Here is a 14,684-nt window from a genome sequence, read left to right on the forward strand (position 1 = left end):
CCTCTGACCTTTTCTTCATAGTTGCTTGCAAGTAAGGCCTGGACCTATTTAAACTTTTCCATCTCATCTTCTATGGTTTCAGTTGCTTGGAAACCAGAGGTCATAGGAGAAGGGGGAAACTCAATGATAGGACTGGTGGGTGGGGGTCTTGTTGGAGAAGATGTAATCATTAAAATAGAGGACTCACCTTTTTGGTACTACCCTGCCAATTGACTTTGTAAACTAGCAATGATGGTATCTCGGTTGGCTATCTCTCCTTTGGCCTCATTATAAGCCTTTGAAATTGTTTCCAGTTTTACCTGGAGATCAACTCTCTCCTTAGCTTCTTTCTCAACCACTGCCACACTGAATTTTGCAGTTTCTAGAATTGTGTTGGCAGCTTCCACCACTCCAGTGTCCTGGACTCTCTTCACTATCATACCTCCTAGGTAGCTGGATTATGAGGTGTCCTTCCTCCTTCTGCTCTCATCCCTCTTTATGGACCACATAACCAAAGCAGCATTATCCTTACTGAATGTCACTCCTTCTAGAGGCTTGGTTTCTTTCCTTACTGCTTCAAGCACTAAGACATCTGCTATGTCCCATTCAAAAGGATTAAAACACCAGCCTTTGCCACCATTTCTCTCCCCTTTTCAAGAGTAATGGCTTTTAATTCTACCATCATTTCTTGCTTCACCTCTTCCTCCACTGTATTTGCATCTTTTTGGGGTCGCTCATTCTTTTTCTTCTCACATCTTGCCTTAAATTGCTCAATGTTTTGTTTCCAAACAAATTGCATAAAGGACCATGTTGTAACAAAATCATTATTAGCCAGGAACTCCTCACTAGCTTGTTTGATAGCAGGGTCTAGCTCCTTTCCTTTGAACTCATTTGCAGTCAGATTCATCTCAGCACTCGGTGGCTCTTCAGGCATTCCCTCTTGTGTTTCCTCATAATTGTAGGCAATCTCCTCGAGACTTCCTAACTGCAACAATTTCTCTGTCATTGGTTGTTCATCTCCCACATGGATAGGGGATTAGGAGGGAGAGTACAGAGGTTCACCTATTTGCACCTCTTTGCCTACCCTTTGCCTTTTAGGGGATTTTTGGATGTCAGTGACATCTTCTATTGCTCTCTTTTCTTTTGAAGTAGAGGGCTCACCAGTTACCAGCACTAGCACACTATACCTTGGCTTCTTATGCATCACATAATCACTCGAAGGGATGGCCTTGGAAAAGGAAGGCTTGGTTAAAATCAACTTATCCCTTTCAGGATCGTTCCTCATTATAACCTTCCTCTTCTCCTTCAATGTCTGCATTAGGTGTTCAAAATAAAGAATTAAGAATTTAATTTTCTCCTCAAAGGGAGTAAAACTAGATAGAGGATCATAACCATCATCAAATTGGTGAATAAAATCAAGAGCCTTCTTGTATGCTACCCATTTTTATTTTCTCAATTCTTGCTCATCTAGATTGAATTCATTTCTGATCAGATCCTCAGGAAAATGGAACTGGTGTGGTCTACCTTTACATACTGCTCTATTTCTGAACATACCATTGAAGAAATCTTCAGGGTCAACAAATCCTGATACTGCAGTAGGCAACCTATATGGTTGAAATAAATCATCAAAGTGTTTCCAGCCACCCTTGGTAATTACAAATTGATGAGCAATGGTGATGGTAGAGAAAATGGTCCCTTTTCCCCTATTTGTTAACTCTGTCTCTTGGACACCCTTGATTTGCCTTAGGATCTCTGCAATTCCTATCTTCAATGGGACTTGATAAGGAAGCAAATATGGAGTTCCTCTGAATTCAAAAACTCTAAACACCGCAGAGACAGGGTATAAATATAAATCACCCCAGTTGTGCACAATCTTGATACCTTCAGCAAATTCTTTAGGCCTAAGGAACTCTAGGAAGGCCTTAGGGATCCTAGGGTTTTGTTGGCACAAGAGAATCCTAAGCCTAGATGCAAAGCATCTTCAAACTTCAAGTAACTAGCATCCTCTCTATCCCAAGACAAAATTGTGCTCCATAATTGCACATGCATCTCTTCACCATCCTTTTCCTTAACTAGATCCATTTCATTAGCGAAGTAATCAGCACCTTTAAACAAAAACATATGCATGAGAAGAGAGTACCACCCAAAAGGTCTATCTACCTTACCATTTTTAATCCCTATCAGCCCTGCATGGATTACATCAGTGAAATAAGGTGCATAATCAAAAGTTACTGCTAGAGAGGGGTTTAAGATCTGTGCTATCATTAGCATATAGTGAGTTGGCCTAGTGGTTTTAGCATCTTCCCCAAAAATCTGACAAAGTGACCAATACATGCCTTTAGCCCTCAAAGTAAACAAATTCAGAGAGAAGCGTTCCATGGTACTAGGGCCTACAACAGTTAACCCTCCTATTTTGACAAAAAATTCTTTCAAAGGGTCATTCCTGAGGTGATCTCTCTGCACATTGTAGACCTGTACAAGTGTATCAAAATTGATTGGCTCTAAGTAGTTTGATACCTCACTAAGCTTAAACACCTTCCTAAACTCATCATCGTTAATCTCAATTAATGCTCCCCCATTCACATTTCTCACACATTTAGCAACAGGGTCATAATTATTTGCAACCTGGGTTAATAAATCTACATCCATAAAAACCCCAGGGACTATGAGCTTTCCCGCATCTAATTCCCACATACTGTTCATTGGAGCAGAGGAATGTCTTTGGCCAAAACCCACCTTGAAAATTCCCAGCCCTGATATCCCTATCTGTGAATCCCTCAACCAGTTCCCTTTGTCATACAAACCATCTCCAATTATCAAACGGGGGGCCTTGGGCACTAATTCTTTGATCTTTGCAGCGACATTTGTAGACATGGTTAATTGTTCCAAGAAATCATCACATATAGCTCTATCCTGATAATTCACTTTCCCTGTGAAATCTCTTCATAGTGCCATCTTGAATTATAGGTATTTCAATTTAAAACTCCAACAAACCTCTGAGAATTTAAACACCCGATGAAACCAATTCGAACTGTAACTTTCAAAATGAGTGCAAAACTTACTTGTTGCCTGAAGAAACTCGCTCTGTGCAATGGTTCCTCTGCAAAATTCCTTGAAATGATACTAAAATTTCGTTGATGTGAGGCTTAATAGGGCAACAAAGCATTGAATTGCGACATTAATCCACATGCTTCGGCAATCAATTCGCAATTGAATTTTAAAAAAATCTCCAACGGACCACAAAGGAAATCTCATTGTCCTAGATTTTCGTTGTTTCGTGAAGATTAAAAACCGCGCATTCGCTCAATCTTTACTCTCCACGGTGACCGCTAATCCTTTTCACTAACCTTATGAAGTCCTCACCGTTAATGGTTTTCGCTGTTTCGCGAAGTTTAAAAACCTTGCATCTTCGGGCTGTGAAACAACGCTCATCGTTGGATCTCTTTCGAGATGTGCAACCTTTAACTTGCCTTATTGATTGTCGGTAGATAGCTCTTATGTGTCAGCCATTTATTCGTCCAGGACTGCCATGTGTTTTACTTAACCATGAAAAATTACCTTTTGCCTTATTGATTTCCGACATCCAACTATTCTACCACATCATCCGCCATGTAACCGCCAGCACATTTCGCCATTTCGTGAAAGGTAAATTTCATGTTGCTTCTGGCTATGAATCAATGCGGGCCATCTGATCAACTCCAAGTTGATCGGCCTTTAAAAACCAGGACTAGTCTATCTGTTGGGTCCACCATCCTTTCGCTGCTTCGCGAATGATAAACTCCATGCTATTTCGCCCAATGAAATAACGTAGACCATCGGATCCTTTTCAAGATGCACCTTCTTTACTTTCCATGTCATCCTCACATTGGGCCCACTTCCCTTTCGCTGCTTCACGAAAGATAAAATCCAAGCATCTTTCCTTTACGAAACAACGCAGGCCGTTGGATCAACCGGAAGATATCATCCGTTAACCTTCATTCTTTAACCCACCAGTCGGGCCCGCCAATCTTTTCGCTGTTTCGTGAAAGGTAAACTCCGCACATTTCTTTCATGCAAAACAACGCCAACCATTAGATCGTCTTTGACATGCGTGGTTTTTAACCAAGGGATCCACTTACCTTTCGGACCCGCCACTGTTTTCGCTGCTTCGTGAAAGGTAAAGTTCAGGCTATTTTTCTTTGCGAATTCACGCACACCGTCGGATCTACCAGAACTTGGTTTTTACGGGACCTGACAAAGAACTAAAAACTTAGGAAAAGGGCACAAAATAAAACATTAATAGAGACCCGCCTAAGGCAAAAAGTAAAGGGGGGACCCCTTCACAATGGACCGACCCTTCCACTTAAGTGGAAAAGTAACATAGAAATAGAACGCGGGGATTCCAAGACATAAAAAGGGTAAATTTCAAAAACCCTAAACCTTCAAACAGATAGTATGGATTGACTAACACGCGTGTTAGTCGCGCGTTTTACACCTCTGATTTTGTAGTTAATGGTTGCGATTGACTAACCTCTCACTAACACGATGTACGATAGGTCTATTTTGAAGCTAGAATAGCCACGGCCTCAGACCAACAACTCAGAGGCAAGATGAACTGCTAAGCACAATTTTGCAGATTTTAGCAGACTATGGAACAAAATCACCCAAAAGTCAAAACAGTAATAACAAGGAGTTTGTTAGGATAAGTTGTGCCGATAATGCGGTGGTCTTAGTCGGAACACAGATTGGTATATTGAGATCATCGAGGTATCGGAGGGACAAGAAATAAACTATGCCCACACCCAATACTTAAGTAAAAGGAAACCAAAGGCGAATGCATCAGAGAGAGTTATGTCGATGGAGCGTTAAAACAAAAGGCAAAGACGAGACTAAAGTGATGCCCATCGCAATGAAATGAACCATCGGGATAAAGAAAAAAATAGCTATTCCGAGACCCGATAAGTGGGTCGGGATAGTTTGTTCCGATCATAAAGCAAAAAGTGGTAAAGTAATAACAACCGACACCAAACATTTGAATCATCGGGAGGAGTGTCGTCGATTAGCCATTGGTTTTTGTAATGAGAAGAACTGACCGTGACAACATAGTTTCCATTAAATGCATAAATTGAGTACATTCGTTGCCGCACGAAGCAAATATGTCAAAGATTGCAATAATCAATTACAAAGATTTCAAATCTATCCCAAATAGCCGGTATTGTAGAGCAGCATTTCTCATGAAGTAATTGCAGAAAGATATTAAGTGCTTACTGAGAAAATAAAAAATTTCTGAGTTACTGACTATAGAGTGAAATAATTTGTAGAAATGGAGGGGTCAAGCTCAAAAGGGAAGCGAAAAGCTGTCGAAGTATCTAGTATCGCAACAAAGAAATCGGGTAGAAAGCTGAATCAGGACATGATAGACCAAATGAGATCTCCAGGAGATAGGTCACGCAGAGCTAAGACAAATTTGCCTATGTGCGAGCAGTTAGAGGAAATATACAAAGAGATTGGGGATATATTTACCACAATGCGAGGGCACGAGTTGTTCCTTTTCCATTACTTCCGCAGGGATGAGCCCACACCAATTTCAAACCCATGGAAAAGGGGTCTCGGTAAACTTGTAGTACCCAATGTGTTTGTGAACATTGATTTGTTGAAGCTTTTAGTAAGAAATTATAATGCAAACAAGCAATGCAATATGTTTCCTGATGGGACTACTCTAGTGCATTTTGCAAAGGCTACAATTCAAGAAGTTTTTGCAGTAGATTTGGAGGCGGAATTGCCTTTATCTTTTGTAGATTTGGAAGAAGAGTATAGGAAGATGGACACTACATACCAGGGCTTGAACCTCGTTGTCAATAAAGAAGAGAAGGGGAGGATAACAGAGGAAGAAGGTCCTCCATATGACATGACTATTTTTAAGAAGTATCTGCAATATACATATATGGCTTGTGGTCAAGTGGGAGGAGTTGAAGCTCCTGATGTGGCAAACATAGGACCACTTTTTATAGCAGCAGAATTTCAGAGGCATGAGCCTAGGGAATTTGACTTCACTTGTTACCTGGTAGATAGATTGCATGAAGGTTTCTTAAACCTGAAAGACAATCCAGACAAATATTTCAAGCTCTACTCACTGTTAATGCACATCATTTTATTTTATGGGAGACTTAGAGGGTTATGGCTGGAAGAATTGAATGTGAATACAGTTGGGAAAGATGGAAAGGAGCAACCAGTGCAATTATGGGTTTCCCTTTGGGATTACAGGTTTGCAAGTTCTCATTACCTCAAATTTGAGGAGCTCTTTGTCAAACTAGTTTTCTTTCTCTTTGGTAAGCCTTGACAAGGATCATTTTTGCAGGAGGTTAAGAAGTTTCTTAGGCCTCACGAGCACCAAAATCCAAAGGTCAATCACAACTGGGGTGATTGGTACTCATGACAAAACTTCAATTTTGTTTGATGCTATGGATTTGAGGGTTATCCATATGTTCTCCCTAAGCCTGCACCAGACAGGATTGCCTTCTTGGAAATTGTAAGGTAGTTAAGTGTGTCTAATGCCAAACATTTCAGAGGAGCACACAAGCAAGCTTTCTTCCCTGGCACACTTAAGTTTCAGGATTTTAAAATTGTATCAACTAGGCAATACGAGGCCATTGATAGGAAGAGTATGGATGAATACAATTTGTTTTAGCACCTATCTAGAGCATGCTATGATCCTGAGGGTTACATTCATTCAACCAGGAAAAGACAGAATTTGGGAGACTACCTACATGATGAGGATGAATTTGAAGACATGTGTAGGAATAAGGAGGTGGAAGAGCTTGTAGGAGTTATGGAGACCTTGGAGAAGAAGCTAGAGGAAAGAAGGCAGAGACTAGAAAACATGAAGGGAGAACCAACCCAAAGTGATTTAGGGGAGAATGAAGTAGTCTCCAAGCTCCATGCCCCTGAGAAGGAGAAGGATTCAAAGGAAGAGGATATGCTTATTGTTGCTCTAAATGCAGAGACAGATGAAAGAATGGCAAAACATGTTTCTTTTGTATCTAATGATCAGTTCATTAAGTCTAAGGAATTCAAATCATTCCTATACTATTTCAAGGGTAAGAAATTGAGGGAAGCAGTGCTTTGCTGGTGTCAGTGGATTGCCTTACCGGTGTCATAGGATTGTAAGGTTGCCATCAATGACAAAACCTTCAATCACCTACAATGTCTCATTGGAGTGTGCATTTGCCAACAATTTGTTCCTTCTAATCTTCATCAAATGAATCAAAACATTCTTTAACGTTTTCAAATCTGTTCCTTCCCAATGTCTTTTCCATTCTCTCAAAATCAGTCATAGGCTTGTAAGACAAAGCTTTAATGGGAATAGTCTATTGAGAGGTGGCTTCAATTAGTTTGGACTTCTTGCCAGTTGCCTTTACCTTCTTTGGTTCTTCCTCAGTGTCAGTATCATTAGATTCTACTTGTAGAATCAGTTGCCAACCTCTCTTCTTTGTTGCAGTCTGCTTCTTTATGTATACCTTAGGTGCCAGTTCCTTTTTAACTTGGACACTTCCTATCACTCTAGTACTTGTTGACACCAGACGTGCTTGCTCAGTCTTTGTCTCCTTTCCTTTACCACTACTGGTTGGAACACTACCAGTTTCAACTTTTGTCGTTTGGTCTTCAATAGTATCCAGTCTTTTCTTCTTCTTGTCCACTGGAGATGCCAACAGGTTATTGACACAACTAATCAATAATTCATAATTGACTTCATAGCTCATGTCTTCCATTTCATCTTCTCTTGGTTCAATAGATTCCATCAGACAAAAATCAGTGGCGACTGTGAAAATGATGTTCTTAGCAAATTTTTTCACCACATCCCCAAGTACTCGTACCCTCATACTTATTCTCTTCTAAAATTAATTGAAATAATTGTTCATTGCAGCAGAGAAAATGTTCTTAATAGCCTTGTTTCTATTCTTGATCTGAGTAGTTACCGATAGGTCTTTAGACCATTCAATATCATCGATTCTCAGTAGGAAATTCTAAAATTAAAAGAATAAACCAATCAATAACTGACCAAATTTGAACTTTTGATTGTTGTCCTTCTTGATTGACTGTAGATTCAACATCAATTGACTCCTTATGGCCTCACATAGGTCATAATTTTCATTCTCAGCAATCATCTTATATGCTGTATGCACTGCTATAGATGGCACACTGTTCATTCGACTGGAATAGAATATCCTATAGCCTATAACCATAGCAGTCCCCTGAGAATGAAGCAGAAATGATGATGAGGTTGAAGAAAGACATTGACACAGAAGTTGAGACTATGACCTTGCAAAGGGGCAGACAATTGCTAGTAGAGGCAGGAATAATTGTGTTTCCAGGATGGGACCTAAGTGCTTCATTTATTTTTGATTCTTTGTTACATTCAGATAATAAGGATATGAAGTTAAACATCCAAGGAGTGCAAGATATTTTTATTGGATCAAGATATGATCCAAAGGAGGAAGAAATTTTATTGTGGGCCTTATATCATCCTAATAAGAGGCTAAAAATAATTGATGTAGATAAAGCTTTTGGTCACATGATGACCTTGAAGGTTGGAGAAGTAGATCCTATAGTCACAACTGACATGGGTATCAATATTTCAAAATTTAATAAGGCCCAAATGAAACATGAGATAGAAGAGAAGAATAAGTATAAGGCTTTGTATGAAGAGACCCTTAAGAGGAGTGGGCACCCTGTTCCCCAAATTACAGATTCAGGAGGCCAATGGAAAAAAAATTTGAAAAGCTATCTTATGAACATAACAAGTTGAAAAAACAGATGAAGAGCATTAGGGCCGATACCGCTTCCATGTTGCTAAGTAGGAGGTATGACAATATGGAGAAATCATTGAACAAATTCTGGGGTGAATATCAGAGGAACATGGACAATATGATTTCACACACCAGAATTCGAGATAGACTCGACATGATGTTACAGGATGCAATGACCAAAGAGAAAGTAAAAAAGAAGGTGCAGGGTCTTCTTGTTACACATGACGGAGTTACAGAGGCATTGAAGTCTGAATTTGATGAATGCCAGCAGATTGTTGAGCATGGGGTTCCCAGTCTGGTAGATGATGCAGGTGTGATCAAAGACAAAACTATATGGATCTCTGAGTGCAAGTATATGCTTAATGCAACCCAAGCCATTTCCAGAGTAGATTTTCTTGACATGAATGACACGACCGATCAATTGGAAAAAATTTATGCGATTGAGAATGCAACCAAGGATGCCGTCTTCAATGCTACAACATATAAGGATCCGACCTACTTGGGGCATATTAAATAATGTGGACGGCGGCTGGATCGAAATTCCTAGTGTGGTGTTTTAGTTTATGTAATGTAATTGATATCTTGTTTAGGCATTTTAATTTCTATTCAGTTAGTTGTTAAGATAATGAAAGGGTGTATCCATTCATTCCTGTCTTTGAGCATTTGTATTTGTATTGAGTCATCTTGCATAACAAAGGGAGTTTTTTTTTGGGGGGTTTTGGAACATCATTGTTGTAAGGACTGAAAGTCATATGTATTAGGAAATTTTATAGGAAGTAGAAGTGTCATTTTGTGTAAGCAAATTGCAATGAAGTATCTCCAAGTGTAGCTTATGTGTACTGTCATTTCTCAGACATTAATATACAAGATTCACTGTTTCTACTTCAAATGTACTGATTACTTTCTTTGTTGATGAAACATGCTTTGCCTCTTGATAAATTTGTTTAAGAATTTGTTGTAATGTGAATCACATTCTGTTACATTAAATGTGAGATTGGGTTCTTATTGTTTATGTGAGACATACTGAACCATTATAGTGATTATTGTTATTGTCTCTTGAGTTGATAATGTTATTTGTCCACAAAGTATCATTATATCCTGAGATAGAGAAACTGCTCTGTTGTTAATTCTTTGAGATCTTGATTTAATATGCATTAGGTCCTTGAGAGAGAAGTATTCTTCTGAAACCTTTTGAATTATTCTATTGCATATTTCTTGAATGTCCTGAAACCATATTATTTCCAAAATATAACAATCTTCGTACACAATTTTCTTTTCATTCAATTTTCAATTTTTAAAAGCATTCAAATAAAAGCGGTCAGCAGCAACAGGAAATTATCTTGTGAAGAACTATCTTAGTAAAGTTTAAATCCACTATAAATAACCTCTTTTGTGCTTGAGATGAAGATGCACACCCACCTGTGTTTAGTGGAGTCTAAAGTGAAGAGGGAATTGGTCTTCGACCATCCGTGTTCGTTGCCCAAGGTCGATTGGACTACTTGAGGGTTTGGTGAGTCTTTTTGTTTTCCAATTTGTGGTTTTGGGCACCAACAACTTGTTCCACCAAATGGAAGAGATAGGAAAATTAAGACCATGCTAAGGAGATTCATCATACCAAGTGAGGTGTTAGGAAACTATTTACCATTTTTTATGCATTTTCCACATTTTGAGGTGATGGTCCATATTGTGGATTAGGTGTTTGAATAAAGGAATACTCAGAGCTCCACATGTGTGTTTGATAGTCATTTCAAGGATGATTGTCCCCTTGGTTGTTACTTTTCTCAAATCTGGCCTATGAGCCCTTGTAAGCCCAAAATAACATAAATTTGCATTATGATCTGAAATGACTTCTAAAGCCTCATTAGGCATTTAGGCATATCGGTTTAATGCTAGGAAGTCATGCTAGGAGGTTCAGTATAAGTAAAAATGCATAAAAGGCAAAAATGCACATTTGAGCAAAAGTTGTCATTGTTGCTTGACAACTTTTTGCAACTTTTTGAGAAACTTTGCATTTTTTTTAGCAAATCGGTGGTTAGGCAACCGATAAAGAGTTGGTTATGACCAAAATGGCATATAAAATGCTCTGAGAATGACCAAAATGACCAGAATAGAAACTCAATTGTGCTAAAAGAATTTAATTTAGTTTGTAGTCATATATATTGAAATGCTTGACTTTGATGTTATACAACAATTTCATGCACATACAATAAAAAACATTTGTTTTTTCACAATATATAATGAAATGTTAACAACAATTTTAAAACAGAGAAGATAAGAGTACCAGTTGGTGTCAACAATTTTTTTTTTTGTATGGTAAAGCTATATTTTATATTAATTTTGAAAATATTTACATTCTAAAAGATAAACCTTGATGGCTAGCCGACTAGACCATCAAAGTCGGTGGACGGTATACATAACGATCCATACATAACACATTAAATTTTTTTAAAAAAAAAACACAGTCATTGCTTCAAAAAAGGTTGAATGTGCCATCTCACTATGCCATGTGAACAGTGACCGTGCCCTCCCAGCACTTCCATGTTCCTAAATTGGTTAATTTATGTCTCCCTGCTGGAGCCTTCACCGAACTTTAGCACATGACCCTTCTTAGTTGTTCTTCCACAAGGTCGACCCCATCGTTTTGTGCGTGCAAGAACCGTTCGTTACACAGGTGATCTATATTCCAACCAAGGTCCCCATTTTGCCATCTCCACATGCGCTTCCCAGACATCGACTGTCTCAAGGTATTGCACAATATCATACATCCCAGCCCGTGATACACTTCTTCTGGCCTCTTTATCGAATGTGGCACTCCAGAGAAAGAACGGTCGCAAGGGAGGAGTGAATTCACTCATGTGAATCCACGCTCCACCCACACTTTCAAAGCCGTCCATGTCTCGTGCCAAACCTAATAAAGCTTCCATTCCACCTAGCCATTCCTTCTTCACACACTTGTTCATGATTTCTCTGACTTTCAGAACAGGTCGGAGCTCTAGACACCATGCCATAAACAGAGACACTATGTTCGCATTCATTCTGTACTTCCATCCATCATCTACGTACTCAGGCCCAAGGATCAACTTCACCATGGACAGGAATGCAGTGTCTTCATAGATAAACAGGTTCATCAACCTATCATTGCTTATTCGTCCCCAAAATGCGACCTATGTTTTGCTTATTTCTAAAGAAAAGTTGGCCTCCATATTTCAAATCGAGATACCAGTGATTCCAAAATGGACATACAAATCTGTCAAACTAACAACGACGTCTATAAATTATTTCAATTTTTATCAACCTATGCCTTAATTTTTTAGTGCTTTCTAATAACTAAGTTCATCTACCACATGTTCCATGTTATTCTACAATCTAAGTTTCTGCACAATAGTCTGTGGATGTTTTTGTACACTTACACATTTCCATATCATGCTATCCTATGAAGACCTTGGATTCATATGATGCACGCAGCTAAGCAAAAGTTTCTTCGATTAACAAGGCAAGTATGCACTTTCGCCCATGACCACTCCAAAATGGTAGTATGCAATGACTAACACGCCTGTTAGTCGCACATTTTACACCGTCAATTTTGCAATGAATGGGCAGTGATTGATTAACATAACGCTAACATGCTGTACAATAGGTGCTCCCGCTCCAAAGCGGACCTTTCGTACAGGGACCCGTCTATTCTGGCTCCAAAACGACAATACGGATTGACTAACATGCGTGTTAGTCGTGCGTGTTACACCATTGATTTTGTAATAAATGGTTGCGATTGACTAACCTGTCACTGACACACTGTACAAAAGGTCTTTTTTGGAGCCAGAATAGCTTCAGCGAAAAACAACGTGTTAGCAATAGGTTACTCAATCGCAGTCGTTAATTGCAAAATCGACGGTGTAAAATGCTCTACTAACCCCCGTGTTAGTCAATCCGTACTTCGTTTTTGAACCAGAATACATGCACGTGAGACTAAAATGCATGTTAGTCAATCCGTATTGTCTTTTTTGAGCCAGGATAGACGCGTTCGACCACAGCTCCAAAACAAACATTTTTTTTGTTATTTTAGACTATTTATGTAATAAATAGTAAATCATATTAAAAAAAGACGACAAAAAATCTTCTGTGAAATTATCTACAAATTTATATGGGTATTTCTACATATTCATTTGAATCATTTGAAGATAATTTGAATATTAGTGTTAATCGTCCAAGGACTAACACGCATGTTAATTGTTATCGTCCAAGGACTAACACACGTGTTAGTAAATCGCATGTTACTCAATGCGTACGACGAAGTCCGCAAGGCTGTGGCTATTGCGCGACTAACAACGCATGGAAATCCATCAGAGAAGCAACAAAACCGATAACAACGCATGGAAATCCAAGGTTGGACCTATCGGCATTACTCTCATCGATTAAATTAATAAGGCAATGACAGTTACGTCAGAGAAGTGGCAAAAGCATAATATTGTCTTGCCGATAATCGATGAGGCTATCGGTAAGACTCATACCGAAAAGCGCAATAGTGGAAATGTCGCTAAATGTGAAGGTTGTAGTGAAAAGAAAGTCCATATAGCTTCGCCCAGAAATAACAAACCAAATAGATGCAGGCAACCTAACACCAATCACCCACCAAAATGACAGTATAGAGAGACTAACACGTGTTTTTGTCGTGTGTTTTACCACAACTTTTTGGAGCCAGCAAGCACGCGTCCACCCTGATATCTAACCCTAATGCGAATAATTTCAAACTAGAGCAAAACAAGAATAACCAAAGCAAAACAAAACAATAAAATTTTCGCGCTACATATAAACCAAAACATGCAAATTTTCCCACTGTATACAACCAGAAAAAAAATGGCTACTCAACATACCTGACAACCTTCAGAAATGAACGCAGGCTGCCCTTGAAAAGTAACTCCTTGCTGCCTCCTTCTTGAAACCCTTCTTTGCCTTCAAAAACAGCATAAGACTTCAATAATGAGGGCTTTGGACACTTTCTTTAATCGCACATTAATCCCTTTATTCTTCCTTTTTTCCACATAACGCAAAAAATGGCGGGAGGACGCATCGTACGGTTCACCTAACATGCGTGTTAGTGGGGAGTGGCATGTCCGCATTCTACATCGTCCATTTTTCAATGAACGGTTGCGATTTTTTCCTCATGAGGCCATAGAAAATGGCGTCGGTATTCTGCTGAAACGGTACAAGGCATACTACAGTTTTCCTAACATGCGTGTTAGTGGCGCATTCTACATGGTCGATTTTTCACTGAACGACTGCGATTGACTAAGGAGTAAGGACACCACCTGTCAGTAGCATGTACGAGAGGTTTTGGAGGGAGCCACCACGGTTTGGAAGCCTGCACCCTCTTTTTCCCGCTGTTTTGGCATCTGAACGTGGTCATCTACACTTGCTGCTGGTTGTTTGTTTTTCATGGCTTTTAATGTGCGTGTTAGGCACAACACACCGATGCGAGCCGCGACCCAAGATCCACCATCCTCCGGCATGTCCACGTAGTTTCGCGTGGGCCCTGACGTTTGAAACAGCCGAGTTCAGGACAACTCCACGTCATTTTCCATGCGTCTGGCGGCTGTGCCAAATCGGCATGGTATGCATGTCTCGAACATGTATGTCGATGCATGCCATTGGTATGACAGGTCACTTTTGGAGCCAAAATAGACACGTCCGCAATTTTGAGTGGACAATTATTGGAACATATTTAAGTAGGTATTGGGTGACATTTTGAAATGTGTACTTTTTGACCCTTGTGTGCATAACTAATTTCACAACGTGTGTCATTACTACCCAGATATAAATTTTATATAAAAGTCTTCATATTTTGAGACATCTTTGTAGAAGTCCTTGAAATAATTAGAAGGTTAAGTTATGAATCTCTAGACAACCAACAAATATCTTAGT

Source organism: Cryptomeria japonica, chromosome 11 (genome assembly GCF_030272615.1).
Source record: "Cryptomeria japonica chromosome 11, Sugi_1.0, whole genome shotgun sequence".
Taxonomy (NCBI): Eukaryota; Viridiplantae; Streptophyta; class Pinopsida; order Cupressales; family Cupressaceae; genus Cryptomeria; species Cryptomeria japonica.